The sequence below is a fragment of the Alligator sinensis genome, unplaced genomic scaffold, assembly GCF_000455745.1.
Source record: "Alligator sinensis unplaced genomic scaffold, ASM45574v1 scaffold215_2, whole genome shotgun sequence".
Lineage (NCBI taxonomy): Eukaryota > Metazoa > Chordata > Crocodylia > Alligatoridae > Alligator > Alligator sinensis.
This window is the reverse complement of record NW_005842400.1, coordinates 37,437-54,833: the sequence shown is the minus strand read 5'-3', so window position 1 is coordinate 54,833 and position 17,397 is coordinate 37,437. Positions and strand designations below refer to the sequence as shown.

Here is a 17,397-nt window from a genome sequence, read left to right as displayed (position 1 = left end):
TAGTCTCTGCATCTACATGTACACCCCTATTAGGGTGCAGAAAATTTAAAAACTTTGGAACAGGGTAGTACTTGTAAATATAAGTACAAGTTGTACTTGTAAATATAAGTAAGTACTACCCTGCTGCAGTACTTGTAAATATAAGTACTACCCTACTGTGGAGTTCCTTTGTGCACAGCAGCGCACATATAGACACTGACCCAGCTGTCTGGGACGAGGATGGTTCGATGTGGTAGTTGCCTGCTGGCTAGCCCTGTGCTGAGACACTTATGTGCCTCAGCCAGCCCTTCCACGGCACATTGAACCTGGTAAGAGCAGCCGTGGGCTGGCAGGCTGACTTCCCAGGTCCCCTGACAGCCAGGGTTTACTCTAACCCAGCTCCATATGCTGCACTCTGGGCGCACATGTAAATGACATGCCTGGGAGCTTCCTGGGAGCAATAAACTCTGAAACAAGAAGCTGTGGAGTTTGTTGTTGCACATTAATGGCATGCATAGAAGTGCCCTGAATGCAGTCTAGTGGAGATGAAGCACAAATAGCATTACCTTCACATGGCTAGTTAACGGTCAACCGAGTACCCCTCACTTAGGGTTTCCCTCAAGTAGCTACATCAAGGTAAGTACTCCATTCAGATTTTACACAGAGATAACTATCTTGATATAAGAACATGCATATTTTTTCAGTAAAAACAGTGAGAACTAGTCCCTGACCCACAGAGCTTTCAATCTAAAAACACAACAGACAAAGAGCAGGAAAAAGGAAGGCTTTTTATGTTCCTTTTATACACTGGGAACTGTGGTATAGACAGGTTAAAGGCTTGTTTACGTAGGGAAATTTGCCATCATAATTATATCTGTATAATTATACTTGCATCTACATGTACACCCCTATTAGGGTGCAGAAAATTTAAAAACTTTGGAACAGGGTAGTACTTGTAAATATAAGTACAAGTTGTACTTGTAAATATAAGTAAGTACTACCCTGCTGCAGTACTTGTAAATATAAGTACTACCCTACTGTGGAGTTCCTTTGTGCACAGCAGCGCACATATAGACACTGACCCAGCTGTCTGGGACGAGGATGGTTCGATGTGGTAGTTGCCTGCTGGCTAGCCCTGTGCTGAGACACTTATGTGCCTCAGCCAGCCCTTCCACGGCACATTGAACCTGGTAAGAGCAGCCGTGGGCTGGCAGGCTGACTTCCCAGGTCCCCTGACAGCCAGGGTTTACTCTAACCCAGCTCCATATGCTGCACTCTGGGCGCACATGTAAATGACATGCCTGGGAGCTTCCTGGGAGCAATAAACTCTGAAACAAGAAGCTGTGGAGTTTGTTGTTGCACATTAATGGCATGCATAGAAGTGCCCTGAATGCAGTCTAGTGGAGATGAAGCACAAATAGCATTACCTTCACATGGCTAGTTAACGGTCAACCGAGTACCCCTCACTTAGGGTTTCCCTCAAGTAGCTACATCAAGGTAAGTACTCCATTCAGATTTTACACAGAGATAACTATCTTGATATAAGAACATGCATATTTTTTCAGTAAAAACAGTGAGAACTAGTCCCTGACCCACAGAGCTTTCAATCTAAAAACACAACAGACAAAGAGCAGGAAAAAGGAAGGCTTTTTATGTTCCTTTTATACACTGGGAACTGTGGTATAGACAGGTTAAAGGCTTGTTTACGTAGGGAAATTTGCCATCATAATTATATCTGTATAATTATACTGCTGCTTTTGTACTAGTACATCTCCTCATATGAGCACTTTTATACCAGAATTAGAGTGCCTTTTTTCTGGTTTAATTTATGTCATTTTGGAAGTGTTCCAAGGGTCCCAAGCTTCATCTCATCCACTGCTATAGTATAGTATAGTGGGGGGGGGGTGTTGCCTTCCTCTGTAGCAGGGGCATGGCCCTCTATCTTGGATCTTTTGAGCATATATTAACAACTTTTTACAGAAGCCGGACAGGGGAGATACTGTGATCAACAAGGTGGTTTTTCCAGGGTGAGGTCTGTCCCTTGCACTCTGGGCAAGCTGACCCCTGCAATTTCCCCAAGGTGTTTCTTCCAGGGGGAGACATATCTATTGCACTCCCAGCAAGCTGCCTTGGGATGCTCAACTGAATGCAGGAAGCTCAACTGCACTGTGTTGTGGCAATAAGGGACTACATTCATGCTTCCTCCATTGATTGTTCCTCAGACTTTTGGCTAGGAACAAATGGCCTCTGGGCTTGGGGCTTGCACATAGGATGCCTGCCATGGATCTGGGGAGTCTGATGGGTCTGGGAGGGAGGATACTTGCCCAGTAGTAGAGCCACACACACAAACTTGAATGATTGAGATCTGCTCAGTCAAAATTTGAAACTTGACTATTGGGCTTTGCCCAACAGAATTTGGAATGGATTTGGCCCTTGAAACAAAATTTTTTTTAAAGTTTGTACTATATATAAGTAGATACAAAAGTGCTGCTTAAACATGTGTTTATGGAGCACCTGTGCTAAACTTGCAGCAGCTTCAGAAAAAGTAAAATGCATCAATTCTGCATGAACTAAGTATCAATAATATCTATCTAGTAATATGCAAATTACTATAGGCATGTTTATTTCAAAGTCAGTGTTTTCAAAATTTGCCCTTCATTTCCATGTGGTCTGGGGAGAGCAAGGTCTAATGGGAAGGGGCTGCAGGGAGAAGAAGTTTGAAGGGGGGCAAAGAGCAAGGAGGTTACCTGACCCCACACCCAGGTTTATTTTTCCTGCTGTAGCAGTGGGAGGGAGACACATACAAGGCAAGGCTCCAATAATGTGATTCGGTACCTGGAGAGTTATAATAAATTTATAAAATTTCCATGTATATATAATATAATTATTGTGGGGTTGTCTTATATTCGAGTAAATATGGTAATTGGGCATTTGTTTTACTGCTGGGCAATGCTGTTATGCACTCCTAAAGAGCTGCTGTGTCCCACCCCACAGAAGGGTAAACTTCATTGTTGGATGGAATGATAAACACATAGACGGGGAAAGAGGTGGTCACATACAGAACTTCAGGAAGGGCATTCAAGATGGAGTTGGGGGTCAGAATACATGGTCAGCATGTTGTAGCATGTACACTGATGGCTGCCTTGCATCAGTTTACTTATGGTAGGAACAATTATAAATAAGAAGTGATGGGGAAGGTGCTACTCTGGATGAAGCTATGGCAGAAATAGAGCCCACACTAGTACCTTATCATGAAGCCTTTCAGTGCCACAAAAATATCTTGGGGCTGAATTTGATCCCCAGTTTGTAAAGTGCTTAGGACTCTCCTGTGGGCAAATTGAGCTGCTGCTATTGTTCATTCCTGTTATAACAACCCATTCTGGTTCCTCTGTGATTTGATTTAAAATTGGGGGGGTTTTTTGTTTTGTGTTTTTAGCCTTAGGCCAGGTGGAAGGGTATTTTACAGGGACGTTGTTTGACTTAGACTAATAAACATTGGACCCACATTTTCTCACATTTTAATGCCCAGATTTAGACACCTTTGGTCTGATTTCTGCTGGTGCTAAACACCACTGACCAGCTGAAGTGATGAGTATTTAATATTTGTGCAAAGTCCAAGCTGGACTCAGGAATGAGGTACACCGAACCAAGACCACTGGGGGACATTTTGAGTGTTATGTCTCTTGTGCATATTACTTTATAGAACTTAAATTGAAAAAAACTGAAAATTTAAATAAAAATACATGAAAGTTAATAAACTGTAATAACTTGTAGTGTGTTGTGTAATGATGATGAAACTGAACATAAAAATCTCAAATCTTGTAGCAAATTAAATAAGGTAGGGCTAGAAGAAATGGTGATGGAAAATGGAACACAACAGAATGTGGCAAGTGTACATTATATTTTTTTTTAATCTAGAAAGTAGCAGTACAATATGAATGATGCTTTTGGATGTATTGATTCCAAATGAAATTCATCCTTGGGCAGAAGGCCAGTGCAAGTCCTGTTAACCATTTAAGTACCACAAAGCCCTTTTGTACAGATTTAAATGTTGCTTAAAATGTGCTTGGGCCTTCTCTTAGTCCTCTACATGAGGGCAGACTTCACCGTTGGAACATTTCCAAAAGTCTGAGGCTCACTGTTTGTTCAGAGAACTGCTGGCTGCCATGCTTCTACCCACATTCTCCGTGCATCTTGAAAGGTAGAAGCTGCTCAGTTCCTAAAGTTTGCAGCTCTTGAGGTTTTATTTCTGCAGACTTTTTAAGGTACATAGAGGAAGAGCTCCTTGCAAGGGCTGGTGAGGTAGGTGGTAACGCATCATCTTGCGCTAGTCCTGTCAAATAGTTTTCCATGCTGGCATTTCCTTCTTCTTTCAAAATAAATTTACAGATTTAAAAACAATGATAATAAATTATATGATTAGACTGTTAAGCAGTCAGAAATCAAGATATAACAACCATAAAGCTATGGCCTTGTTTGTGTGCATTAAGAGAATACATGATCCTGATATTGAAGGTTAGTATTCAGTTATATACAATACCATGCTATTTTGCTTAGAGCCTTGTAAGGTGCATCTCATAAGGCACACAGTGACTAGAACACTTGTCTCATTTATTTCACATCTTGTAGGTAAATGATTTTCAGGGTGTCTGTGGTCTTTTTTAAAGGGTTGCTTTTATTATATTAGTGCCAATGGACAGACTTAGAATGAGGCACCAATGTTCTCAGCACTGTACAAACATGGAGGGCAAATTCACAACTGGTATGAACTGTCATAACTGCATTGATCTCTGATAAAATATACCAGCTGAATGTCTGCCTCGTAGAGAATTTGATGGTCCCTGCTCCTAAAAGTTTGCAATCTAAGTAGACAAGTAAGGAGCTGGGGGAAGGGCATATAACATGAAAGCAGGATGAACAGCACGGTAATTGCAAAAGTCATGCTAGTTCCACAATCTTTGGTCTGGTTTGGTTTGGTTTGGTAGGGCTTGCTTGCTGGTGAGTCTGCCCTGCATAGAGAATGCTAAACAGCTGCAGAAGATGTTATCCAATGTTATCTCTAGTACAGTGCTGGCTCTGCCCGCCTCCCACCACCAGGCTAAGCTCCCTGGGACTAACAGAGCCAATCGGAGCGCAGCCCAGTGGCGAGAGGCAGGCAGAGCCAGGGCTACACTCCACCTCCCGTCGCCGGGCTGAGCTCCATGGAGCCTGAAGCTGGGCATGGGCTCTGTCCAGCACCGGTCCCAGGCAGCAGCGGCAGCCTCCTGTCATCTGGCACAGATCCGGGGGCCTCACTCCTGGAAGGAGCTCGGCAGAGCCCCACAGCCCTCCGAGGGTGCCAGCCCCTAGATCTGCACCAGATGACAGGACACTGACACTGACGGTATATTTTGCTTTCAAGACTTTGAGGTGCAGTTTCTGAGAAACCTCTGCACCTATCTCCTTGAAACTTGGCAGGCTTCATGTCCTCAGAAGGGGCTACCATCCCTGCAGTTTTCATCTGAATCAGGCAACAAATTACAATGTTTTAGGCATTTTCATGATTCCCCATTCTGGCCTACAGGCAAAACACTGAAGTGAGTCAAAATAGTGAAACAGTTTTGATGAAACAAAATGGGACAGTGCTTCAAAATGAAATGAAATGACAAAACAAACACTGTCCCTTCAAAATGTCGAAACAAATGTCAAAACAAAATGATGGTGTTTTGCACAGCCCTACTGACCACCTACGTGCTGCCTGTGAGTTTTCATCCACTGCCTGTATGGAGTTCCCCCTGCTTAATCACCAGTTCAGTGGACATCCAGAGTTCCCACCACTTTAAAGACCCTTATGTACCCAAATAAGCAGATTTAGAATAGGAATGGCTAAAATTAACTATGTATTTCTCTAATTGTAATAATCTGGAATTGGACCTATATCTTATATCACCTTCTGTGCTATACAAAGCCAGTACAAGCATGGTCTTATTACCAGGTCGACATTAAAATAATACATTTCTTGCTGTCATTAAAATAAATAACAAAATATATTTTAAATGTTTTGAACCAGAACATAATGTTCTCTCTCATAAGCTTTATTTAATAGGCCCAATGTTTAGGTTTAGGGAAGATGAAATTTATAGAACAATCAGAATACAAATGTCATGAATATATATTTTAATTTCAATTAAAATAATTTTGTATTTAGATTTAAATATCCTCCTGAAGCCTCTTGTTTCAAAACAGCAGCACTGGGAACAAATGACTAAACATAGAATGAAGCTGACCAGTTCATTAACCAGGCTAAGTGCACTATAGATAAATGGCAGAATTGATGAAAAATTCAAAAACACTTAACAACAGTTGAACCTTAATAATCTGTGATATTAGCAACAAAGACATTTAAATCCCTAATAATAATGTAGAACTTGCCAGTGCCCTTTACTTGGATAGCATGGTGTATATCTACTGCTATAAACACAAATTCATTCTATGCTTAGTATAAAATATTAATGTTATTTTTAGCCAGCAGTGGTCCCTTTGACCCACCCATGTGCTATTTGTCCTCTAAAACAGGATTTCTCAACCTGTGGTTCACAACCCAAAAGTGGGTCACAAGAATATATGAAATGGTCATGAACAAACTTTAAAAATGGATCAACAAACTTAACAAATGGATTCTCCTTTAAAAGAGAAAAACATGGGAAGCCATGGCTTTTCCCTTGCAGGCTGGCAGAGTTCCAGCATGAAAGAGGCTGCTTGAGGCCATCCCTGCCCCCCACACTCTGCCTCACACCCTGTGGAGCTGGGGCCTGAGGGCAGCAGGTTGGGAGTGAGGGCCACTGGGTCGGAACTGGCCATTGAAGTTTACAAATGAGTCCTGGTATGAAAAAAAATGAGAACCACTGCTTTAGAAAGAGAGTTCATCAACAAGAATATGTTCTATCTTCTGTGTAAACCCTTTTTTATATCTTGTAACCCAGCCTGAATTAGCTACTCAAGTCCTCTGCCCTTTGAAATTCTTTCCGATGTTATATTTCAAAAAGCTTTTGTCACCATCCTATCCTATTGTTTTGTAAAATCAGTGCAAATGTGTTTGTCTAGAATTTTAAACCTGTGTATCTATAAACTTAGGCCACCAGGCCCATATTTAGGCACCCAGCTAAAAAAAGACTTCATTCCCAGTCTGTTGACCACCCCCAGCTCACAGGCTTCAATGTGAGGTGCAAATGGTCAAAGTCTTTGCAAACTTGCCACTTTTTATTTAGGATTCTAATCAGGAATGTAAGAACTTAATCTTAGGTCAGGTTGGATTTGATTTTTTTGATCTGTGTCCTTTCCTTGGGACTCCCTAGATGTATGCTTAATTCTTGCTGAATGTTTAATGAATGTCTGTATTCCATCTCAAGCTAATATGAACATGCATTAATCCATGTGCATACACATAGTACACCTGTATACACTGAGGAAACTTCTACATAGACACTCAGATTTTTTCTTACCTATCTGAACAGAAAGCATGCATCACCCCCAGCACCCGTGTTCCTCAGAGGTGTGAAGTGTGTATCCCTTTGCATGAATACAGTTCACTTATAAGCAATTTCACAAACATTCATTCAGTCTTAGATGTGCTTGTCCTCAGACATGCAAGCAGAACACCTGCTTACACTAGGCTGACCATACGTAAATCCCGGAAATCCAGGACATCATCTGGGAAATCTGGGACAGTGCTCCTCCCTCCCCCGACCATGCTCTTACTAATCAGCTGTGTGCTGGGCAGGCAGTGATGCCAGCCTGCCTGCCTGCCTGTCTGCCTGCCTGCAAGGCACTCTGTGACACTTCAACTCCTGGCTAGACTGTGCCCCGCACCTCTGTGTTTCCAGGATGCCCATTATAATTTTCAACAGCCAGCCAGAACCAGCCTTTGAAATCCAAGACTGTCCTGGCTAAACCGGGCGATATGGTCACCCGAGTTTACACACACAATGAGAAAATCAAAGTTTGCATCCTGGCACTCACATGAATAGATGGACATGCAAATACATTCATCATGTACACAGATTCATGCCTTATCTGTCTTGCATATGTATATTGTAACAAATAATTTCAATCTCTTTCTTCCCATCCTGATTAATGAGCAAAAGTGGATAACACATCAAGATTAGAAATAAATGTAGCAGAACAACTTCAGTCAACCTGAAATGTCGAATGACTCATTCACAACCTTTGCAAAGAGTTCCCTTTTGCCACATGTAGTCTGTTGAAGAGGTCTGGAGATCTTGTGGTTCCCTGCTCAGCAAAGCAACTTGATCACCTTCTCACAGATGGAGCAGATTAGTGATTGTCTTTTGCATATTATGCAGGGGTTGCACAATAAGGCTTCAATTAATCTGACTGCTGTGATGGTTACAACATCATTGCTTGCAGTGTCAGAGAGGGAATCATGGAATCTCCAAGGCTTGCTCTGTACACAGAAGCTACATTGGTTTAATTAAGAGTTTGCCTACACACAGAATTATTCTGTCATTAATATTCCTGAATGCCTCCATGTATGGGCATACTTATTCTGGATTAAAAGAGCCTTGTTCTGATTTAGTTTAATCCACTTTTGAATTATGATAAACAGGAGCTAAGCACTCTTAAGTCCACAATAAGTATCCACACATGGAGTGAGTCAGGAGCAGCTACTGCACTTGAAATTTACAACCTTTTATGCCAATTAACTGAAAAAAGCATAGACCAGCCCTAAATTAATGCTATTCCTTTAGCTGAATTTTTTCAATTTCTGTTCATACACAAACCCCCCAAATAGTAAAAATAAAACATCCATATTTACCTTCTAATCTGAAAAAGAATTGCATCAACTCTTGGAGTGGCTACTTTAATTCCAAAGGAATTATTTTAATTAATTACTTGTAAACCCCTGATAGACAGAAGTACTTGGCACCCACATAGACCAGCTTCCTTTCATTTACGCCAAGGCCTTTTTACACACCCATTGTAGAGAGGCCCTGTTTTTATGTTTAAATGAGAATTAGCTGTAAAATAATCAGAGTTCAGTGACTGGGGCATCAGCCCCAGGCACCAATTTTGAGGGGACTCAAGGACAACAGCTGCTTCTGTCACCACCTTAGCCACTACTACCTCCAGGGTGCAGAAATTGCTTGCAACAACTCTGAGAACTGGGTCCATGAAGTATATCTGAGACAAATCAAACATTGAAGTTGAGGATGTAAATACATGAGTAGGAACATTCATAAATCAAGGTTACTACAGTGGCATTAATTCTACCACATGGCACATATCTCTATATCTAGAGATAGATAGATAGATAATTTCTCTTTCAATGTGCTCCTTAGTAGTTAACATGAGACTAGCCTTCCCAGAAGAACTATAACTAACAGTCAAAATGAGCCCAGTATTTACAACATGGCCAAGTTAGGATCACCGTGAAAACCCTCATTGTGGGATTTCCCGCATTTGTGCTTATGTTCTTAAACTTCTATTGAACTAAGTTATGATGTTTAATCTTAGTTGAATTGTTATTCAAGAGGAAAGAGAAAATAGATAAAGAAAAAGAGGTGAAAGGAAAAAAAATCTTAGCAATAATTAACCACAAGCTGTACAGGCAGATGCATTTTTGTGCAGAAACAGTCTTACTGTTCATAGGTAAAGCAATGTCACTTTTTCTTACTGTGTTAACTGTGCTTCTACTTTTCTGCAAAATTATATCTTCTGGCACACACTGTAATTGTAGTTGCAGAGTTCCAGGTTTTGCACAACTGTCTCTGCTACTAGAGTGACTCTTACACAATGAGACAAATAGCACTTTCCTTTATGATATTGTTGTTTTCCATTTTACACAAAATAGTATCTGCTGGCATAGATGGTGAAACGTGTAGTTGCTAACTTGAAATGTGATAGTATGTGCCTAGCAGTCTATGCTAGTAGGCTTTTTACGGTGTTTGCACATGCTATATCCACGTGTGCCAATATGCTTTGTTCCTCTAAGACAGAAGTATGTAACTTATCCTGGGCCCCCACCCTCCTAGGCCAGATCCAGAAAGTGGGGAGAGCAGTAGATCCATTTGGTGGGGACAGCAGTAGAGGTTAACACAGCCACTGTTCACCCTCTGCTGTTGACATACAGTGCCAGTGGGACTTCAGTGGGAAATTCAGTAGCCTGAATTTCAATTTCAGTAGCAAGTCCAGTCTCCACTTGCCCCACTCCCAAGTTCTCAGACTCTCTACAAGCCCCATGGCCCCATGGCATGGTTCCACAGGACACAAGCCGTAAGTCTGACATCTTTACTGTATAGGAATATTGAATGTGCCTTACTAGATTTGGCTTAGTATACCTAGTACTCTTATCTTCTTTGTTGTCTGATACCTGTTGGTTCAGAGAAGAATGAAAACCTTCCATTCTTCATCTGGCCAGTTGAACCTAATGAAGGGAATGTTTCCTCACCTTTGATCCTGAAAACACGAAATACCATTTTCCCTGTTTTAGCATATGTAATTACGGGTTTACTTTTTGTTATGAAATATATGAAGATATATATGAATGTAGCTCCTTTACACACATACAGTGTACACACAGGAACAGATATTTATGTATTTTTATATTTCACTTTTCCCAAAAAGCTCATGGTGGCTTACAGTAAAAAAAAAAAAAAAATTATAAAAGCAGATGAAGTAGTAAATGAGTTATATGTGTATATAACAACAATTCCCTAAACAATACCGCAACTTTATCTTACTTGCTAAATGCCACCCCCACTTCCCCTCCCCCCCCAAGGTGCTCCTGGAAGATGTCCAGGTTCAAGCTTTGGCAGATACATGTACTCATATCTTCCAAAGAGCTCAGCTCTTAGTTATGCATCAGTGTAAGTGGTTAAATTTTCAGAAGAGCATGTTGGGTGCTGTGTGCTTTTGTAAATCTGGCCAAAAGTGTCAAAATGGGAGCAACTAAGTGCTGAGTGCTTTTGAAAATGTAGCCCCTATTAGGTGCTTTAATAGGCTCTGGGTTCCTTTGAAAATTATGACCTAGTATTAGATGTTGAACTCCTTTTGAAATGTGCCTCAAAGAGCCAGATCCTTGTTTCACTCTGGCTGAGTTGCACAAGTCCAGCAACTAGCCCCTGGAGAGTTCTCTCTGAGCAGAGGAATACTTAGGAAGCGTAGCATCACTTGTATCATCCCAGCCTCTGAAACAAGGTGCATGGGAAGAATACTTCTGTATCTAGCTGGTTGTTGCTGCCAGAGTGGCTCACAGGAGCTTCAAGCAATTAGCGTAGTTCAGTCCAGCTCTGAAGCTGCTTACATGTACACTAGCTTGTGCTATGTAACCCCTGGATTCTACAGGCTGCAGGGGTCACCTGGTGCTACCTTTCCTCCCTGGACTTCATCCTTGTGTCCCAGATAGGCCACAGCAGAGAACAGGTTCCTAGAATACAGCCAGTGTCTGGGAGTAGCAACATATCAGTGCCCTGGTGCTATGCTGTTCCTAAACTAACTGTTGCTGTATAGAGTGTCCTCTGAATACATAGTATGGAAAATGTTCCCAAGGGAAATGTTGCTGATAAGAGGTGGTTGTGCTTATCAGGTGTTGCTGCAAGCAGGCATCAGATGCATATGCGCATAGATAGGCAAGTATACAAATACATGTATGCACACAGATACACACATTTATTTATATACATAATCTATACTGCACGTGTAAAGCAAACTTGGAGATGTGCATTTGTACTTATGTTATATTTTAACCATCCCTTCTGACCTTGAATTCTATGACTGTGAAGCACATATGCTCTGTCTAGCAAATAAGTTTGCGTAGATGTGCACACACTGAAGCACATGATCACTATTCTGATAACATTGAGTTGCACTGAAAGGCATGCCACCCAGTATGTTACAAAATAACATAAGAAAAATTGAGAGGTTGTTAGCTAGATAAGCGGTTATGAGAGAAAAAAAAAAAGAAGAAAACCCTCTGTGTAGAAGGAAGTGGCTATGTTTCGTGTTTTGTGTATTTGTATGGAGGGTGGGTAGGGGAAGCTTGCCTGTTCTGCAAGAGAGACCATTCTGAACAGGTTCACATCAGGCAGAGTTCCTCAAGTGCCTACTCTTTAGGAGCAGTTAGGGAAAATTCGTTCTGCAGGAAGTAGTTAATGGGGGCTGTATTAGCGACCCCTTATTGCTCTGTCTGATAGAGAGACAGCAGGTTTGCCTTTGCAATTCCAGAGCCCTGATCACTGCAGATTAGAGGCACATTGTCTGGCTGACTTAATCAAGCGAGTTAAAATATATTTTATCATGATTAAAGGGGTACAGCACAGGAGGAGAAGGGGGAGGGGAGGGAAAAGGGAGAGAGAGATCACCCTACCCATGCTTCAGACAGAGGCTTGAAAAAACCCAGTGAATCAGAGGGTGCTTATCAAAGGGATAATTTAAATCCTGCAAGGGCCTATTTGGCTGAGCGCTCTAGGCTTGGGTTCTGAGCTCTAAAAAAGAGTCTTTGCGCCCCCTCCTCCCCCGCTTCTACAGATGGCAGGGAAGAAAATCAGCCGCCCGTGCAGCACATTTTAATTTTGTCCTGATGGCCATGCCGCCCCCACTTAGCTTACCTGCAGTTCAAATTAATATCAGGGAATACTGCAGTGACAAAATCAATTGTCATCCTTAGTGCTCTGGTTTCTAAGTCTGTCTTTAGTATTAGGAGCGGACCATATTTATCTCTCATTGTGAATGTGGGGGCTTTTCTCATTGTTAGTGTTAGGAGGCGAGAACAAAGAGGTCTGGAAAGGGAAGGGGTCATCCTTACCTTCTTCCTTTCCACTGAAAGCCTATCTGCTGCAGGTACTTTTCATAGTTTGAGTGCTATAAGAAAGAATTGGTCCTGTGCATTTTAAACCATGAGCCCAGCTCTTTTCTTGGTATAACTCAGCTCAGAGACATTAATGGAGCTATACCAATTTATGCTAGTTGAAGGAATGACCCAAAGCAGTAATAATTGTTAATTGGTTTTAACCAGAAAAGAATAATCAGGGTTTACTTAGCAGAAATCACATTCTGGAAGCCACAGGTCCTCCATTTGACCTGTCCTGCACTGATGCTGGGCTATAACCAGCTTACTATTTAGACAACCCTGGGAACTGTGGTGGATCCATGCATCATTCACCTTGTGCAACGGTCAGCAACCTATGGCCCACAGGCAGGATCCAACCCATGGATCCAGGGGGCTTCTGCAGCATTTTGGCAGCAGGGGACTTTGACAGTCAGCACGGTACCTAGACTCCTGGTGGCCCCAGGCGAACTTTTAGTATTGGGCCCCCCTTCACCAGAGATGATGATAATAATAATATTAATAATAAGAAGAATAAGAATAGCCATTTTCAGGCCCCCTTTCTGTCCAGGCTCCAGCAGCCACCTGGTTCACCCATGCCTGTGTCTGGCCCTGTTGGCAATGGCAGGATACTTCAACTTTGTGGTGGTCAGAAGGTGGGAGGAAGCAGCCACACAGTGAGGGGAGCAGTGACTGACTGGTGCTGGGTTGGAAGTAAGTCATGATCACAACTAAGCTCTAATTAACTATGCCCCTATTCCAAAATTTTCCAAACCCCTGCATGGCAAAGGAAACATGTTTCATCCGGATATGCTCAAAATATGAGGCATCACAGTAGGTTCAACGCACTTGTTTGTGTCTGGACTATTGGGCTGCAATGACACAGTTAAGGAAAAATAACAGAAGTGGAGAAGACTGGTTGGTTACTAAATGATACAGAGAAAAAGGGTCAAACCATCACTTTCTCCCTTGTAATCCTCTATCTCCGACTGAGCTGATCCCTTCAGTTCTGTCCTAGTTCATTTCCTCTGATCTCACAGTTGCTGCCAAGGTGATAAACTGTGATGTCATGAGTGCCGCTCAGTGTAATTACCCAACAAATGCAGGAGGCCAAGGACATAACCCTTTAGAGTGGAATAAGGTACTAGTGAGGCACTAATAATTCAGTAAACAGGAGTGATGGGAACAGTAACACAAAAGAGAAGTTGGCAGGTTCAGAAGGATTGGGAGATAATAGTTTTTCTTGTCAAGTTTGGCAGTAGCTCCTTAAAAAATGAAATTAAAGGATCATTGCAACATATTATTTCAAAACAAAAATCCTTCAGAAGTGCAGAGAGATTCTTCAGTTGAAATGGCAGGGGGTATCTTTTGAGATGAATTAGCAGAGCTGTGGGGAAGGACTGCCTAATTTGAATGGCAAATTGCACTGCCAGTCAGGATTAAGGCCATGTTGACATGCAAAGTGTACCATTTAAACCATATCGTTATAGGTTTAAAGCTGTACATCCCCTAGTAGAGGTGGTTTTAGTGGTATAAAGGTGCTTATACAATTACAATTACAGTTTATTTTGGTAATAGAAGGGACTTTTGTACCCCTCTTAGCATAACTATTTCAAAGTCTGTGGTTAAACTAGGCCTTGTCACATCAGTAGAGCTGAACATGGATTTTGAGGGTGATGGTGAGAGGTCCAGGATTAAAATACCAGTGGGTGTTTGCACTTAAGGCTTGTATTACACTGACTGAGCTGTTTGAGAATCCTAGGACTGAACAAATAGAAAGAATGGAGGTAGAGTACCAGATGCAGGGCTTTTGGTACAAAAGGCAGAATCTATATTAGCAGGAGGTCAGCTAATCTGCACTGAGATAGTATACTGGTGGAGCTCTGCAGAGAAGCATGCATAACACCTCCTGCCTTGTGCACTTGATTCCTTACTGAAAAAATAACTGCCTACTAATGACTTGTCACTGTAGACAGCTGAGGCATCTGTCCTTGGAAAGCAAAGTTGTGAGGAAGGATGAATTGCTGTGCATGGAACACATCTGAGGGTAGGACAGGAATAGATGGAAGATCAGGAGGGGCCAGACAGCTCCCATTCATAACATTCAGTTTTGTCTGGATTTACAGCCAAACACTCCTGCCTCCACTGCCAATGAATTATTATTCACTACAAAGCAGAGCAGTTGAGAATCCCCCTCAGTTCCAAGTTCCCACTTGCACTCCACTTCTTTAGTTCTTGACAGTCTTACTTCCATGAGATAAACTAATTTAAGATTAGGGTGAGTCAGTTTGGATTGAGAAAGAACAAAATCTAAACCACTAACCTTCCTCAAAGCATCAATCAAAACTCTGTTGGATTTGCAACATATTTCCTGTATTTTTATTGTCCTCCAAAAATTATTTCACGATGATGGCTGTTTCTGCATTCCTAGGTGAGGAAATGGAAGGGCTAAAACATCCTCAAAACAGCTTTTTCCCTTGACATTTCCAACACATCCAGAAGCAAGAGATTATGAAAATGTTGTGAGGAAGCTTGTTCTTATGAGATTTCCAGGCCTGTTTCATTAAATTCTGTTACTTTGGCTCATTCAAATAAGAACCCAAACAGATACAAATGCTTCCGAATTGCACATTTTGAATGCAGGAGTCACAAAACTACACCAACCTTGAGGTCTGTCTAGTCTGGTATCCCATCCCCAACAGCAACCAGATGCTTTAAAGGAAAGTGTAAGAACCCTGAAGCAGGAGGAGGAGGGATAGTCTGACCCCTGCCATTTTAAATCCTATCATAGCCTCTAGCAGTTAGAGATGGGCTTAAACAGTGAAGCATGAGGTTTTATATCCCTTCCAAATTTTTTGTCATTGTTAATTAAGGTTACTGCAGAGATCTTTGTGAATATTCACCTATCAGTCGAATTCAGGCAGGGACAGCTGTGATGGGAATGTAATGCACATGGGGAAAGGGGTAACCTGTCAGGAACAGAGTAGTAAATCCTTGAAGGGGCCCTATGGCACTGGTGAGGGGAAATGATAAAATCAGCTCCCATCTCTCCTCACTGGGGGTTTGTCATCATCTTATTTTTCATTGTTATTTATGAGTAGAAAAGCCATTTTGTTTTATGGCTTGACAATAAAGACATATAAAACCAGGGCATTTTCATGAAGTGCTTTTGACTGGCTCACAGGAAAGCAGCCAATTTTTTACTTTACCAGACGGCTGGGCTGAGCGACGGCTCACAGCAAGCCTCTCGCTGGGGTGCTCATTAGATTCTATAGTGGTAAACATAAAGAAAACAGCTCCCTCCAATTCTGTAACATAATGTCCCAAGCATTTGTAAGGCATGAAAATTAATGTACCTTAAAACTGTGAAGATGGTGACAACAGACACTGGACCAGTCCTAAAGGCTGGCGGGGGGGGGAGGGGGCGGGTGAGACAGAGAGAGCAATTGGTGCATTTAAGTATGGCCACTTTCTGCTGCTGTACTGAATAGGTTAGATCAGCACATCATTTGTCAATTTGTAACAAACCAGGCCCATGGTATTTGGAGCCCCTATAGCAGGGCTGGGCAAAATACAGCCCACGGGCCAGATCTGGCCCACCAACTGATTAGATCTGGCCCACGGGTGGAAGCCCACCAATTGACTATATCCAGCCTGAGGGTGCCCCCCAGGACTCCGTATGGGGCCGAGTCCCTCCCAAGGCAGCCCACACCATGGTCCCACCCAGCCCCAGCTCCAGCCAACACACATAACTTCCTGGTGGGGCTGCTCCCAGTACAACTGCAACTGCCTGGGTATTGCTCAGCTTCCTCCGCCTGCCTCCAGCGGCTCCTCCTGCTCCTGCTGTGCTGATCTGGGCAGCAGGTAGCACAGGGAAGCAGTAGTGGCCATGGGGACACATGCTGGGCACCACATGCCCAGCCAGGCGGGGGTTGAGGAGCTGCAGCTGGGCAACTCCTGTCCCAGCACACGGGGCTCCAGTTCCTGACCTCCTTCTACCTACTCCACCTCCCCTGTGCAATGTGCAGCCACTTGTGGGTGACCAAGTGGGTAGAAGACAGCCGGAGCTGGAGCTGAAGCTGGGAACTGGAGGCCTGCGCATTGGGGCAGGAGCTGCCTGGCTACAGCATCCCCCACACCTGGCTGGGAGTGCAGTGTTGAGCAATACTGAGTGGCTGCAGCTGCACCATAAGCAGCCCCACCAGGAAGCTGTGCACGCTGGCTGGGCTGGGGCCAGGGGAAGGGGAGGGTGGGAGCACAGCATGGGCTGCCCCAGGCAGCCTCTCAGCCCCATGCGGAGTGCCACAGGGGCAGCTGTGGGCCAGATGGGGGGGTCATGAACTGCATTTGCACCTGCATCACCTTGGTGAAGTGGCTGCAGCTGCACCATAAGCAGCCCCACCAGGAAGCTGTGCACGCTGGCTGGGCTGGGGCCAGGGGAAGGGGAGGGTGGGAGCACAGCATGGGCTGCCCCAGGCAGCCTCTCAGCCCCATGCGGAGTGCCACAGGGGCAGCTGTGGGCCAGATGGGGGGGTCATGAACTGCATTTGCACCTGCATCACCTTGGTGAAGTCATGCCTCCTGCCCCCCCGCCC

At 43.2% G+C, this 17,397-nt stretch overlaps 1 protein-coding gene and 1 pseudogene across 1 annotated transcript in view; both read left to right on the top strand.

Annotated features, from left to right (window-relative positions):
- GRAP2 (GRB2 related adaptor protein 2) overlaps positions 1-17,397 on the top strand; it is a 45,207-nt gene that overhangs the window by 6,431 nt on the left and 21,379 nt on the right. The gene's annotated exons all lie outside the window — the stretch shown is intronic.
- LOC112551275 lies at positions 1,971-2,069 on the top strand (annotated as a pseudogene).